The sequence below is a fragment of the Pelophylax lessonae genome (genome assembly GCF_965119305.1).
Source record: "Pelophylax lessonae genome assembly, chromosome: 13".
NCBI classification, from domain to species: Eukaryota; Metazoa; Chordata; class Amphibia; order Anura; family Ranidae; genus Pelophylax; species Pelophylax lessonae.
The window spans coordinates 81,342,713-81,359,076 of record NC_138780.1 but is presented as its reverse complement, the minus strand read 5'-3'; positions in this window follow the sequence as shown (position 1 = coordinate 81,359,076).

Below are 16,364 nucleotides of genomic sequence, written 5' to 3'. Positions count from 1 at the left end.
GCAGCTCTCGATTCCCCCCTCTCTTTCGCACCCTCCATGTCATATTCCGCTCCAGGAGTTCCATCATAGCTCCTCACTGTCGCTGGGAGGATGTTTTCTCCTCCGCTCGCCCCTTCCACCGTCATTTTCTCTCTACCCACCCTTGCCTCCTTCTCCGCGCAGCTCTCGATTCCCCCCTCTCTTTCGCACCCTCCATGTCATATTCCGCTCCAGGAGCTCCATCATAGCTCTTCGCTGTCGCTGGGAGGATGTTTTCTCCTCCGCTCGCCCCTTCCACCGTCATTTTCTCTCTACCCACCCTTGCCTCCTTCTCCGCGCAGCTCTCGATTCCCCCCTCTCTTTCGAACCCTCCATGTCATATTCCGCTCCAGGAGCTCCATCATAGCTCCTCGCTGTCGCTGGGAGGATGTTTTCTCCTCTGCTCGCCCCTTCCACCGTCATTTTCTCTCTACCCACCCTTTCCTCCTTTTCCGCGCAGCTCTCGATTCCCCCCTCTCTTTCGCACCCTCCATGTCATATTCCGCTCCAGGAGCTCCATCATAGCTCCTCGCTGTCGCTGGGAGGATGTTTTCTCCTCCGCTCGCCCCTTCCACCGTCATTTTCTTTCTACCCACCCTTGCCTCCTTTTCCACGCAGCTCTCGATTCCCCCCTCTCTTTCGCACCCTCCATGTCATATTCCGCTCCAGGAGCTCCATCATAGCTCCTCGCTGTTGCTGGGAGGATGTTTTCTCCTCCGCTCGCCCCTTCCACCGTCATTTTCTCTCTACCCACCCTTGCCTCCTTTTCCGCGCAGCTCTCGATTCCCCCCTCTCTTTCGCACCCTCCATGTCATATTCCGCTCCAGGAGTTCCATCATAGCTCCTCACTGTCGCTGGGAGGATGTTTTCACTCCGCTCGCCCCTTCCACCGTCATTTTCTCTCTACCCACCCTTGCCTCCTTCTCCGCGCAGCTCTCGATTCCCCCCTCTCTTTCGCACCCTCCATGTCATATTCCGCTCCAGGAGCTCCATCATAGCTCTTCGCTGTCGCTGGGAGGATGTTTTCTCCTCCGCTCGCCCCTTCCACCGTCATTTTCTCTCTACCCACCCTTGCCTCCTTCTCCGCGCAGCTCTCGATTCCCCCCTCTCTTTCGAACCCTCCATGTCATATTCCGCTCCAGGAGCTCCATCATAGCTCCTCGCTGTCGCTGGGAGGATGTTTTCTCCTCTGCTCGCCCCTTCCACCGTCATTTTCTCTCTACCCACCCTTTCCTCCTTTTCCGCGCAGCTCTCGATTCCCCCCTCTCTTTCGCACCCTCCATGTCATATTCCGCTCCAGGAGCTCCATCATAGCTCCTCGCTGTCGCTGGGAGGATGTTTTCTCCTCCGCTCGCCCCTTCCACCGTCATTTTCTTTCTACCCACCCTTGCCTCCTTTTCCGCGCAGCTCTCGATTCCCCCCTCTCTTTCGCACCCTCCATGTCATATTCCGCTCCAGGAGCTCCATCATAGCTCCTCGCTGTCGCTGGGAGGATGTTTTCTCCTCCGCTCGCCCCTTCCACCGTCATTTTCTCTCTACCCACCCTTGCCTCCTTTTCCGCGCAGCTCTCGATTCCCCCCTCTCTTTCGCACCCTCCATGTCATATTCCGCTCCAGGAGCTCCATCATAGCTCCTTGCTGTCGCTGGGAGGATGTTTTCTCCTCTGCTCGCCCCTTCCACCGTCATTTTCTCTCTACCCACCCTTGCCTCCTTTTCCGCGCAGCTCTCGATTCCCCCCTCTCTTTCGCACCCTCCATGTCATATTCCGCTCCAGGAGCTCCATCATAGCTCCTTGCTGTCGCTGGGAGGATGTTTTCTCCTCTGCTCGCCCCTTCCACCGTCATTTTCTCTCTACCCACCCTTGCCTCCTTTTCCGCGCAGCTCTCGATTCCCCCCTCTCTTTCGCACCCTCCATGTCATATTCCGCTCCAGGAGTTCCATCATAGCTCCTCACTGTCGCTGGGAGGATGTTTTCTCCTCCGCTCGCCCCTTCCACCATCATTTTCTCTCTACCCACCCTTGCCTCCTTTTCCGCGCAGCTCTCGATTCCCCCCTCTCTTTCGCACCCTCCATGTCATATTCCGCTCCAGGAGTTCCATCATAGCTCCTCACTGTCGCTGGGAGGATGTTTTCTCCTCCGCTCGCCCCTTCCACCGTCATTTTCTCTCTACCCACCCTTGCCTCCTTTTCCGCGCAGCTCTCGATTCCCCCCTCTCTTTCGCACCCTCCATGTCATATTCTGCTCCAGGAGCTCCATCATAGCTCCTTGCTGTCGCTGGGAGGATGTTTTCTCCTCCGCTCGCCCCTTCCACCGTCATTTTCTCTCTACCCACCCTTGCCTCCTTTTCCGCGCAGCTCTCGATTCCCCCCTCTCTTTCGCACCCTCCATGTCATATTCGGCTCCAGGAGTTCCATCATAGCTCCTCACTGTCGCTGGGAGGATGTTTTCTCCTCCGCTCGCCCCTTCCACCGTCATTTTCTCTCTACCCACCCTTGCCTCCTTCTCCGCGCAGCTCTCGATTCCCCCCTCTCTTTCGCACCCTCCATGTCATATTCCGCTCCAGGAGCTCCATCATAGCTCCTTGCTGTCGCTGGGAGGATGTTTTCTCCTCCGCTCGCCCCTTCCACCGTCATTTTCTCTCTACCCACCCTTGCCTCCTTTTCCGCGCAGCTCTCGATTCCCCCCTCTCTTTCGCACCCTCCATGTCATATTCCGCTCCAGGAGTTCCATCATTGCTCCTCACTGTCGCTGGGAGGATGTTTTCTCCTCCGCTCGCCCCTTCCACCATCATTTTCTCTCTACCCACCCTTGCCTCCTTTTCCGCGCAGCTCTCGATTCCCCCTTCTCTTTCGCACCCTCCATGTCATATTCCGCTCCAGGAGTTCCATCATAGCTCCTCACTGTCGCTGGGAGGATGTTTTCTCCTCCGCTCGCCCCTTCCACCGTCATTTTCTCTCTACCCACCCTTGCCTCCTTCTCCGCGCAGCTCTCGATTCCCCCCTCTCTTTCGCACCCTCCATGTCATATTCCGCTCCAGGAGCTCCATCATAGCTCTTCGCTGTCGCTGGGAGGATGTTTTCTCCTCCGCTCGCCCCTTCCACCGTCATTTTCTCTCTACCCACCCTTGCCTCCTTCTCCGCGCAGCTCTCGATTCCCCCCTCTCTCTCGCACCCTCCATATTACATCCAGCTCCAGGAGCTCCATCATAGCTCCTCGCTGTCGCTGGGAGGATGTTTTCTCCTCTGCTCGCCCCTTCCACCGTCATTTTCTCTCTACCCACCCTTTCCTCCTTTTCCGCGCAGCTCTCGATTCCCCCCTCTCTTTCGCACCCTCAATGTCATATTCCGCTCCAGGAGTTCCATCATAGCTCCTCACTGTCGCTGGGAGGATGTTTTCTCCTCCGCTCGCCCCTTCCACCGTCATTTTCTCTCTACCCACCCTTGCCTCCTTTTCCGCGCAGCTCTCGATTCCCCCCTCTCTTTCGCACCCTCCATGTCATATTCCGCTCCAGGAGTTCCATCATAGCTCCTCACTGTCGCTGGGAGGAAGTTTTCTCCTCCGCTCGCCCCTTCCACCGTCATTTTCTCTCTACCCACCCTTGCCTCCTTTTCCGCGCAGCTCTCGATTCCCCCCTCTCTTTCGCACCCTCCATGTCATATTCCGCTCCAGGAGCTCCATCATAGCTCCTTGCTGTCGCTGGGAGGATGTTTTCTCCTCTGCTCGCCCCTTCCACCGTCATTTTCTCTCTACCCACCCTTGCCTCCTTTTCCGCGCAGCTCTCGATTCCCCCCTCTCTTTCGCACCCTCCATGTCATATTCCGCTCCAGGAGTTCCATCATAGCTCCTCACTGTCGCTGGGAGGATGTTTTCTCCTCCGCTCGCCCCTTCCACCATCATTTTCTCTCTACCCACCCTTGCCTCCTTTTCCGCGCAGCTCTCGATTCCCCCCTCTCTTTCGCACCCTCCATGTCATATTCCGCTCCAGGAGTTCCATCATAGCTCCTCACTGTCGCTGGGAGGATGTTTTCTCCTCCGCTCGCCCCTTCCACCGTCATTTTCTCTCTACCCACCCTTGCCTCCTTTTCCGCGCAGCTCTCGATTCCCCCCTCTCTTTCGCACCCTCCATGTCATATTCCGCTCCAGGAGCTCCATCATAGCTCCTTGCTGTCGCTGGGAGGATGTTTTCTCCTCCGCTCGCCCCTTCCACCGTCATTTTCTCTCTACCCACCCTTGCCTCCTTTTCCGCGCAGCTCTCGATTCCCCCCTCTCTTTCGCACCCTCCATGTCATATTCGGCTCCAGGAGTTCCATCATAGCTCCTCACTGTCGCTGGGAGGATGTTTTCTCCTCCGCTCGCCCCTTCCACCGTCATTTTCTCTCTACCCACCCTTGCCTCCTTCTCCGCGCAGCTCTCGATTCCCCCCTCTCTTTCGCACCCTCCATGTCATATTCCGCTCCAGGAGTTCCATCATAGCTCCTCACTGTCGCTGGGAGGATGTTTTCTCCTCCGCTCGCCCCTTCCACCGTCATTTTCTCTCTACCCACCCTTGCCTCCTTCTCCGCGCAGCTCTCGATTCCCCCCTCTCTTTCGCACCCTCCATGTCATATTCCGCTCCAGGAGCTCCATCATAGCTCCTTGCTGTCGCTGGGAGGATGTTTTCTCCTCCGCTCGCCCCTTCCACCGTCATTTTCTCTCTACCCACCCTTGCCTCCTTTTCCGCGCAGCTCTCGATTCCCCCTCTCTTTCGCACCCTCCATGTCATATTCCGCTCCAGGAGTTCCATCATAGCTCCTCACTGTCGCTGGGAGGATGTTTTCTCCTCCGCTCGCCCCTTCCACCGTCATTTTCTCTCTACCCACCCTTGCCTCCTTTTCCGCGCAGCTCTCAATTCCCCCCTCTCTTTCGCACCCTCCATGTCATATTCCGCTCCAGGAGCTCCATCATAGCTCCTTGCTGTCGCTGGGAGGATGTTTTCTCCTCCGCTCGCCCCTTCCACCGTCATTTTCTCTCTACCCACCCTTGCCTCCTTTTCCGCGCAGCTCTCGATTCCCCCCTCTCTTTCGCACCCTCCATGTCATATTCGGCTCCAGGAGTTCCATCATAGCTCCTCACTGTCGCTGGGAGGATGTTTTCTCCTCCGCTTGCCCCTTCCACCGTCATTTTCTCTCTACCCACCCTTGCCTCCTTCTCCGCGCAGCTCTCGATTCCCCCCTCTCTTTCGCACCCTCCATGTCATATTCCGCTCCAGGAGCTCCATCATAGCTCCTTGCTGTCGCTGGGAGGATGTTTTCTCCTCCGCTCGCCCCTTCCACCGTCATTTTCTCTCTACCCACCCTTGCCTCCTTTTCCGCGCAGCTCTCGATTCCCCCCTCTCTTTCGCACCCTCCATGTCATATTCCGCTCCAGGAGTTCCATCATTGCTCCTCACTGTCGCTGGGAGGATGTTTTCTCCTCCGCTCGCCCCTTCCACCATCATTTTCTCTCTACCCACCCTTGCCTCCTTTTCCGCGCAGCTCTCGATTCCCCCCTCTCTTTCGCACCCTCCATGTCATATTCCGCTCCAGGAGTTCCATCATAGCTCCTCACTGTCGCTGGGAGGAAGTTTTCTCCTCCGCTCGCCCCTTCCACCGTCATTTTCTCTCTACCCACCCTTGCCTCCTTTTCCGCGCAGCTCTCGATTCCCCCTTCTCTTTCGCACCCTCCATGTCATATTCCGCTCCAGGAGTTCCATCATAGCTCCTCACTGTCGCTGGGAGGATGTTTTCTCCTCCGCTCGCCCCTTCCACCGTCATTTTCTCTCTACCCACCCTTGCCTCCTTCTCCGCGCAGCTCTCGATTCCCCCCTCTCTTTCGCACCCTCCATGTCATATTCCGCTCCAGGAGCTCCATCATAGCTCTTCGCTGTCGCTGGGAGGATGTTTTCTCCTCCGCTCGCCCCTTCCACCGTCATTTTCTCTCTACCCACCCTTGCCTCCTTCTCCGCGCAGCTCTCGATTCCCCCCTCTCTCTCGCACCCTCCATATTACATCCAGCTCCAGGAGCTCCATCATAGCTCCTCGCTGTCGCTGGGAGGATGTTTTCTCCTCTGCTCGCCCCTTCCACCGTCATTTTCTCTCTACCCACCCTTTCCTCCTTTTCCGCGCAGCTCTCGATTCCCCCCTCTCTTTCGCACCCTCAATGTCATATTCCGCTCCAGGAGTTCCATCATAGCTCCTCACTGTCGCTGGGAGGATGTTTTCTCCTCCGCTCGCCCCTTCCACCGTCATTTTCTCTCTACCCACCCTTGCCTCCTTTTCCGCGCAGCTCTCGATTCCCCCCTCTCTTTCGCACCCTCCATGTCATATTCCGCTCCAGGAGTTCCATCATAGCTCCTCACTGTCGCTGGGAGGAAGTTTTCTCCTCCGCTCGCCCCTTCCACCGTCATTTTCTCTCTACCCACCCTTGCCTCCTTTTCCGCGCAGCTCTCGATTCCCCCCTCTCTTTCGCACCCTCCATGTCATATTCCGCTCCAGGAGCTCCATCATAGCTCCTTGCTGTCGCTGGGAGGATGTTTTCTCCTCTGCTCGCCCCTTCCACCGTCATTTTCTCTCTACCCACCCTTGCCTCCTTTTCCGCGCAGCTCTCGATTCCCCCCTCTCTTTCGCACCCTCCATGTCATATTCCGCTCCAGGAGTTCCATCATAGCTCCTCACTGTCGCTGGGAGGATGTTTTCTCCTCCGCTCGCCCCTTCCACCATCATTTTCTCTCTACCCACCCTTGCCTCCTTTTCCGCGCAGCTCTCGATTCCCCCCTCTCTTTCGCACCCTCCATGTCATATTCCGCTCCAGGAGTTCCATCATAGCTCCTCACTGTCGCTGGGAGGATGTTTTCTCCTCCGCTCGCCCCTTCCACCGTCATTTTCTCTCTACCCACCCTTGCCTCCTTTTCCGCGCAGCTCTCGATTCCCCCCTCTCTTTCGCACCCTCCATGTCATATTCCGCTCCAGGAGCTCCATCATAGCTCCTTGCTGTCGCTGGGAGGATGTTTTCTCCTCCGCTCGCCCCTTCCACCGTCATTTTCTCTCTACCCACCCTTGCCTCCTTTTCCGCGCAGCTCTCGATTCCCCCCTCTCTTTCGCACCCTCCATGTCATATTCGGCTCCAGGAGTTCCATCATAGCTCCTCACTGTCGCTGGGAGGATGTTTTCTCCTCCGCTCGCCCCTTCCACCGTCATTTTCTCTCTACCCACCCTTGCCTCCTTCTCCGCGCAGCTCTCGATTCCCCCCTCTCTTTCGCACCCTCCATGTCATATTCCGCTCCAGGAGCTCCATCATAGCTCCTTGCTGTCGCTGGGAGGATGTTTTCTCCTCCGCTCGCCCCTTCCACCGTCATTTTCTCTCTACCCACCCTTGCCTCCTTTTCCGCGCAGCTCTCGATTCCCCCCTCTCTTTCGCACCCTCCATGTCATATTCCGCTCCAGGAGTTCCATCATTGCTCCTCACTGTCGCTGGGAGGATGTTTTCTCCTCCGCTCGCCCCTTCCACCATCATTTTCTCTCTACCCACCCTTGCCTCCTTCTCCGCGCAGCTCTCGATTCCCCCCTCTCTTTCGCACCCTCCATGTCATATTCCGCTCCAGGAGCTCCATCATAGCTCTTCGCTGTCGCTGGGAGGATGTTTTCTCCTCCGCTCGCCCCTTCCACCGTCATTTTCTCTCTACCCACCCTTGCCTCCTTCTCCGCGCAGCTCTCGATTCCCCCCTCTCTCTCGCACCCTCCATATTACATCCAGCTCCAGGAGCTCCATCATAGCTCCTCGCTGTCGCTGGGAGGATGTTTTCTCCTCTGCTCGCCCCTTCCACCGTCATTTTCTCTCTACCCACCCTTTCCTCCTTTTCCGCGCAGCTCTCGATTCCCCCCTCTCTTTCGCACCCTCCATGTCATATTCCGCTCCAGGAGTTCCATCATAGCTCCTCACTGTCGCTGGGAGGAAGTTTTCTCCTCCGCTCGCCCCTTCCACCGTCATTTTCTCTCTACCCACCCTTGCCTCCTTTTCCGCGCAGCTCTCGATTCCCCCCCTCTCTTTCGCACCCTCCATGTCATATTCCGCTCCAGGAGCTCCATCATAGCTCCTTGCTGTCGCTGGGAGGACGTTTTCTCCTCCGCTCGCCCCTTCCACCGTCATTTTCTCTCTACCCACCCTTGCCTCCTTTTCCGCGCAGCTCTCGATTCCCCCCTCTCTTTCGCACCCTCCATGTCATATTCCGCTCCAGGAGCTCCATCATAGCTCCTCGCTGTCGCTGGGAGGATGTTTTCTCCTCTGCTCGCCCCTTCCACCGTCATTTTCTCTCTACCCACCCTTGCCTCCTTTTCCGCGCAGCTCTCGATTCCCCCCTCTCTTTCGCACCCTCCATGTCATATTCCGCTCCAGGAGCTCCATCATAGCTCCTCGCTGTCGCTGGGAGGATGTTTTCTCCTCCGCTCGCCCCTTCCACCGTCATTTTCTCTCTACCCACCCTTGCCTCCTTCTCCGCGCAGCTCTCGATTCCCCCCTCTCTTTCGCACCCTCCATGTCATATTCCGCTCCAGGAGCTCCATCATAGCTCCTTGCTGTCGCTGGGAGGATGTTTTCTCCTCCGCTCGCCCCTTCCACCGTCATTTTCTCTCTACCCACCCTTGCCTCCTTTTCCGCGCAGCTCTCGATTCCCCCCTCTCTTTCGCACCCTCCATGTCATATTCCGCTCCAGGAGTTCCATCATTGCTCCTCACTGTCGCTGGGAGGATGTTTTCTCCTCCGCTCGCCCCTTCCACCATCATTTTCTCTCTACCCACCCTTGCCTCCTTCTCCGCGCAGCTCTCGATTCCCCCCTCTCTTTCGCACCCTCCATGTCATATTCCGCTCCAGGAGCTCCATCATAGCTCTTCGCTGTCGCTGGGAGGATGTTTTCTCCTCCGCTCGCCCCTTCCACCGTCATTTTCTCTCTACCCACCCTTGCCTCCTTCTCCGCGCAGCTCTCGATTCCCCCCTCTCTCTCGCACCCTCCATATTACATCCAGCTCCAGGAGCTCCATCATAGCTCCTCGCTGTCGCTGGGAGGATGTTTTCTCCTCTGCTCGCCCCTTCCACCGTCATTTTCTCTCTACCCACCCTTTCCTCCTTTTCCGCGCAGCTCTCGATTCCCCCCTCTCTTTCGCACCCTCCATGTCATATTCCGCTCCAGGAGTTCCATCATAGCTCCTCACTGTCGCTGGGAGGAAGTTTTCTCCTCCGCTCGCCCCTTCCACCGTCATTTTCTCTCTACCCACCCTTGCCTCCTTTTCCGCGCAGCTCTCGATTCCCCCCCTCTCTTTCGCACCCTCCATGTCATATTCCGCTCCAGGAGCTCCATCATAGCTCCTTGCTGTCGCTGGGAGGACGTTTTCTCCTCCGCTCGCCCCTTCCACCGTCATTTTCTCTCTACCCACCCTTGCCTCCTTTTCCGCGCAGCTCTCGATTCCCCCCTCTCTTTCGCACCCTCCATGTCATATTCCGCTCCAGGAGCTCCATCATAGCTCCTCGCTGTCGCTGGGAGGATGTTTTCTCCTCTGCTCGCCCCTTCCACCGTCATTTTCTCTCTACCCACCCTTTCCTCCTTTTCCGCGCAGCTCTCGATTCCCCCCTCTCTTTCGCACCCTCCATGTCATATTCCGCTCCAGGAGCTCCATCATAGCTCCTCGCTGTCGCTGGGAGGATGTTTTCTCCTCCGCTCGCCCCTTCCACCGTCATTTTCTTTCTACCCACCCTTGCCTCCTTTTCCACGCAGCTCTCGATTCCCCCCTCTCTTTCGCACCCTCCATGTCATATTCCGCTCCAGGAGCTCCATCATAGCTCCTCGCTGTCGCTGGGAGGATGTTTTCTCCTCTGCTCGCCCCTTCCACCGTCATTTTCTCTCTACCCACCCTTTCCTCCTTTTCCGCGCAGCTCTCGATTCCCCCCTCTCTTTCGCACCCTCCATGTCATATTCCGCTCCAGGAGTTCCATCATAGCTCCTCACTGTCGCTGGGAGGAAGTTTTCTCCTCCGCTCGCCCCTTCCACCGTCATTTTCTCTCTACCCACCCTTGCCTCCTTTTCCGCGCAGCTCTCGATTCCCCCCTCTCTTTCGCACCCTCCATGTCATATTCCGCTCCAGGAGCTCCATCATAGCTCCTTGCTGTCGCTGGGAGGACGTTTTCTCCTCCGCTCGCCCCTTCCACCGTCATTTTCTCTCTACCCACCCTTGCCTCCTTTTCCGCGCAGCTCTCGATTCCCCCCTCTCTTTCGCACCCTCCATGTCATATTCCGCTCCAGGAGTTCCATCATAGCTCCTCACTGTCGCTGGGAGGATGTTTTCTCCTCCGCTCGCCCCTTCCACCGTCATTTTCTCTCTACCCACCCTTGCCTCCTTTTCCGCGCAGCTCTCGATTCCCCCCTCTCTTTCGCACCCTCCATGTCATATTCCGCTCCAGGAGTTCCATCATAGCTCCTCACTGTCGCTGGGAGGAAGTTTTCTCCTCCGCTCGCCCCTTCCACCGTCATTTTCTCTCTACCCACCCTTGCCTCCTTTTCCGCGCAGCTCTCGATTCCCCCCTCTCTTTCGCACCCTCCATGTCATATTCCGCTCCAGGAGCTCCATCATAGCTCCTCGCTGTCGCTGGGACGATGTTTTCTCCTCCGCTCGCCCCTTCCACCGTCATTTTCTCTCTACCCACCCTTGCCTCCTTTTCCGCGCAGCTCTCGATTCCCCCCTCTCTTTCGCACCCTCAATGTCATATTCCGCTCCAGGAGTTCCATCATAGCTCCTCACTGTCGCTGGGAGGATGTTTTCTCCTCCGCTCGCCCCTTCCACCGTCATTTTCTCTCTACCCACCCTTGCCTCCTTTTCCGCGCAGCTCTCGATTCCCCCCTCTCTTTCGCACCCTCCATGTCATATTCCGCTCCAGGAGTTCCATCATAGCTCCTCACTGTCGCTGGGAGGAAGTTTTCTCCTCCGCTCGCCCCTTCCACCGTCATTTTCTCTCTACCCACCCTTGCCTCCTTTTCCGCGCAGCTCTCGATTCCCCCCTCTCTTTCGCACCCTCCATGTCATATTCCGCTCCAGGAGCTCCATCATAGCTCCTCGCTGTCGCTGGGAGGATGTTTTCTCCTCCGCTCGCCCCTTCCACCGTCATTTTCTCTCTACCCACCCTTGCCTCCTTTTCCGCGCAGCTCTCGATTCCCCCCTCTCTTTCGCACCCTCAATGTCATATTCCGCTCCAGGAGTTCCATCATAGCTCCTCACTGTCGCTGGGAGGATGTTTTCTCCTCCGCTCGCCCCTTCCACCGTCATTTTCTCTCTACCCACCCTTGCCTCCTTTTCCGCGCAGCTCTCGATTCCCCCCTCTCTTTCGCACCCTCCATGTCATATTCCGCTCCAGGAGCTCCATCATAGCTCCTCGCTGTCGCTGGGAGGATGTTTTCTCCTCCGCTCGCCCCTTCCACCGTCATTTTCTCTCTACCCACCCTTGCCTCCTTTTCCGCGCAGCTCTCGATTCCCCCCTCTCTTTCGCACCCTCAATGTCATATTCCGCTCCAGGAGTTCCATCATAGCTCCTCACTGTCGCTGGGAGGATGTTTTCTCCTCCGCTCGCCCCTTCCACCGTCATTTTCTCTCTACCCACCCTTGCCTCCTTTTCCGCGCAGCTCTCGATTCCCCCCTCTCTTTCGCACCCTCCATGTCATATTCCGCTCCAGGAGCTCCATCATAGCTCCTTGCTGTCGCTGGGAGGATGTTTTCTCCTCCGCTCGCCCCTTCCACCGTCATTTTCTCTCTACCCACCCTTGCCTCCTTTTCCGCGCAGCTCTCGATTCCCCCCTCTCTTTCGCACCCTCCATGTCATATTCCGCTCCAGGAGTTCCATCATAGCTCCTCACTGTCGCTGGGAGGATGTTTTCTCCTCCGCTCGCCCCTTCCACCATCATTTTCTCTCTACCCACCCTTGCCTCCTTTTCCGCGCAGCTCTCGATTCCCCCCTCTCTTTCGCACCCTCCATGTCATATTCCGCTCCAGGAGTTCCATCATAGCTCCTCACTGTCGCTGGGAGGATGTTTTCTCCTCCGCTCGCCCCTTCCACCATCATTTTCTCTCTACCCACCCTTGCCTCCTTTTCCGCGCAGCTCTCGATTCCCCCCTCTCTTTCGCACCCTCCATGTCATATTCCGCTCCAGGAGCTCCATCATAGCTCCTTGCTGTCGCTGGGAGGATGTTTTCTCCTCCGCTCGCCCCTTCCACCGTCATTTTCTCTCTACCCACCCTTGCCTCCTTTTCCGCGCAGCTCTCGATTCCCCCCTCTCTTTCGCACCCTCCATGTCATATTCCGCTCCAGGAGCTCCATCATAGCTCCTCGCTGTCGCTGGGAGGATGTTTTCTCCTCCGCTCGCCCCTTCCACCGTCATTTTCTCTCTACCCACCCTTGCCTCCTTTTCCGCGCAGCTCTCGATTCCCCCCTCTCTTTCGCACCCTCAATGTCATATTCCGCTCCAGGAGTTCCATCATAGCTCCTCACTGTCGCTGGGAGGATGTTTTCTCCTCCGCTCGCCCCTTCCACCGTCATTTTCTCTCTACCCACCCTTGCCTCCTTTTCCGCGCAGCTCTCGATTCCCCCCTCTCTTTCGCACCCTCCATGTCATATTCCGCTCCAGGAGTTCCATCATAGCTCCTCACTGTCGCTGGGAGGAAGTTTTCTCCTCCGCTCGCCCCTTCCACCGTCATTTTCTCTCTACCCACCCTTGCCTCCTTTTCCGCGCAGCTCTCGATTCCCCCCTCTCTTTCGCACCCTCCATGTCATATTCCGCTCCAGGAGCTCCATCATAGCTCCTTGCTGTCGCTGGGAGGACGTTTTCTCCTCCGCTCGCCCCTTCCACCGTCATTTTCTCTCTACCCACCCTTGCCTCCTTTTCCGCGCAGCTCTCGATTCCCCCCTCTCTTTCGCACCCTCCATGTCATATTCCGCTCCAGGAGCTCCATCATAGCTCCTCGCTGTCGCTGGGAGGATGTTTTCTCCTCTGCTCGCCCCTTCCACCGTCATTTTCTCTCTACCCACCCTTTCCTCCTTTTCCGCGCAGCTCTCGATTCCCCCCTCTCTTTCGCACCCTCCATGTCATATTCCGCTCCAGGAGCTCCATCATAGCTCCTTGCTGTCGCTGGGAGGACGTTTTCTCCTCCGCTCGCCCCTTCCACCGTCATTTTCTCTCTACCCACCCTTGCCTCCTTTTCCGCGCAGCTCTCGATTCCCCCCTCTCTTTCGCACCCTCCATGTCATATTCCGCTCCAGGAGCTCCATCATAGCTCCTCGCTGTCGCTGGGAGGATGTTTTCTCCTCTGCTCGCCCCTTCCACCGTCATTTTCTCTCTACCCACCCTTTCCTCCTTTTCCGCGCAGCTCTCGATTCCCCCCTCTCTTTCGCACCCTCCATGTCATATTCCGCTCCAGGAGCTCCATCATAGCTCCTCGCTGTCGCTGGGAGGATGTTTTCTCCTCCGCTCGCCCCTTCCACCGTCATTTTCTTTCTACCCACCCTTGCCTCCTTTTCCACGCAGCTCTCGATTCCCCCCTCTCTTTCGCACCCTCCATGTCATATTCCGCTCCAGGAGCTCCATCATAGCTCCTCGCTGTCGCTGGGAGGATGTTTTCTCCTCTGCTCGCCCCTTCCACCGTCATTTTCTCTCTACCCACCCTTTCCTCCTTTTCCGCGCAGCTCTCGATTCCCCCCTCTCTTTCGCACCCTCCATGTCATATTCCGCTCCAGGAGTTCCATCATAGCTCCTCACTGTCGCTGGGAGGAAGTTTTCTCCTCCGCTCGCCCCTTCCACCGTCATTTTCTCTCTACCCACCCTTGCCTCCTTTTCCGCGCAGCTCTCGATTCCCCCCTCTCTTTCGCACCCTCCATGTCATATTCCGCTCCAGGAGCTCCATCATAGCTCCTTGCTGTCGCTGGGAGGACGTTTTCTCCTCCGCTCGCCCCTTCCACCGTCATTTTCTCTCTACCCACCCTTGCCTCCTTTTCCGCGCAGCTCTCGATTCCCCCCTCTCTTTCGCACCCTCCATGTCATATTCCGCTCCAGGAGTTCCATCATAGCTCCTCACTGTCGCTGGGAGGATGTTTTCTCCTCCGCTCGCCCCTTCCACCGTCATTTTCTCTCTACCCACCCTTGCCTCCTTTTCCGCGCAGCTCTCGATTCCCCCCTCTCTTTCGCACCCTCCATGTCATATTCCGCTCCAGGAGTTCCATCATAGCTCCTCACTGTCGCTGGGAGGAAGTTTTCTCCTCCGCTCGCCCCTTCCACCGTCATTTTCTCTCTACCCACCCTTGCCTCCTTTTCCGCGCAGCTCTCGATTCCCCCCTCTCTTTCGCACCCTCCATGTCATATTCCGCTCCAGGAGCTCCATCATAGCTCCTCGCTGTCGCTGGGACGATGTTTTCTCCTCCGCTCGCCCCTTCCACCGTCATTTTCTCTCTACCCACCCTTGCCTCCTTTTCCGCGCAGCTCTCGATTCCCCCCTCTCTTTCGCACCCTCAATGTCATATTCCGCTCCAGGAGTTCCATCATAGCTCCTCACTGTCGCTGGGAGGATGTTTTCTCCTCCGCTCGCCCCTTCCACCGTCATTTTCTCTCTACCCACCCTTGCCTCCTTTTCCGCGCAGCTCTCGATTCCCCCCTCTCTTTCGCACCCTCCATGTCATATTCCGCTCCAGGAGTTCCATCATAGCTCCTCACTGTCGCTGGGAGGAAGTTTTCTCCTCCGCTCGCCCCTTCCACCGTCATTTTCTCTCTACCCACCCTTGCCTCCTTTTCCGCGCAGCTCTCGATTCCCCCCTCTCTTTCGCACCCTCCATGTCATATTCCGCTCCAGGAGCTCCATCATAGCTCCTCGCTGTCGCTGGGAGGATGTTTTCTCCTCCGCTCGCCCCTTCCACCGTCATTTTCTCTCTACCCACCCTTGCCTCCTTTTCCGCGCAGCTCTCGATTCCCCCCTCTCTTTCGCACCCTCAATGTCATATTCCGCTCCAGGAGTTCCATCATAGCTCCTCACTGTCGCTGGGAGGATGTTTTCTCCTCCGCTCGCCCCTTCCACCGTCATTTTCTCTCTACCCACCCTTGCCTCCTTTTCCGCGCAGCTCTCGATTCCCCCCTCTCTTTCGCACCCTCCATGTCATATTCCGCTCCAGGAGCTCCATCATAGCTCCTCGCTGTCGCTGGGAGGATGTTTTCTCCTCCGCTCGCCCCTTCCACCGTCATTTTCTCTCTACCCACCCTTGCCTCCTTTTCCGCGCAGCTCTCGATTCCCCCCTCTCTTTCGCACCCTCAATGTCATATTCCGCTCCAGGAGTTCCATCATAGCTCCTCGCTGTCGCTGGGAGGATGTTTTCTCCTCCGCTCGCCCCTTCCACCGTCATTTTCTCTCTACCCACCCTTGCCTCCTTTTCCGCGCAGCTCTCGATTCCCCCCTCTCTTTCGCACCCTCCATGTCATATTCCGCTCCAGGAGCTCCATCATAGCTCCTTGCTGTCGCTGGGAGGATGTTTTCTCCTCCGCTCGCCCCTTCCACCGTCATTTTCTCTCTACCCACCCTTGCCTCCTTTTCCGCGCAGCTCTCGATTCCCCCCTCTCTTTCGCACCCTCCATGTCATATTCCGCTCCAGGAGTTCCATCATAGCTCCTCACTGTCGCTGGGAGGATGTTTTCTCCTCCGCTCGCCCCTTCCACCATCATTTTCTCTCTACCCACCCTTGCCTCCTTTTCCGCGCAGCTCTCGATTCCCCCCTCTCTTTCGCACCCTCCATGTCATATTCCGCTCCAGGAGTTCCATCATAGCTCCTCACTGTCGCTGGGAGGATGTTTTCTCCTCCGCTCGCCCCTTCCACCGTCATTTTCTCTCTACCCACCCTTGCCTCCTTTTCCGCGCAGCTCTCGATTCCCCCCTCTCTTTCGCACCCTCAATGTCATATTCCGCTCCAGGAGTTCCATCATAGCTCCTCACTGTCGCTGGGAGGATGTTTTCTCCTCCGCTCGCCCCTTCCACCGTCATTTTCTCTCTACCCACCCTTGCCTCCTTTTCCGCGCAGCTCTCGATTCCCCCCTCTCTTTCGCACCCTCCATGTCATATTCCGCTCCAGGAGCTCCATCATAGCTCCTCGCTGTCGCTGGGAGGATGTTTTCTCCTCCGCTCGCCCCTTCCACCGTCATTTTCTCTCTACCCACCCTTGCCTCCTTTTCCGCGCAGCTCTCGATTCCCCCCTCTCTTTCGCACCCTCAATGTCATATTCCGCTCCAGGAGTTCCATCATAGCTCCTCGCTGTCGCTGGGAGG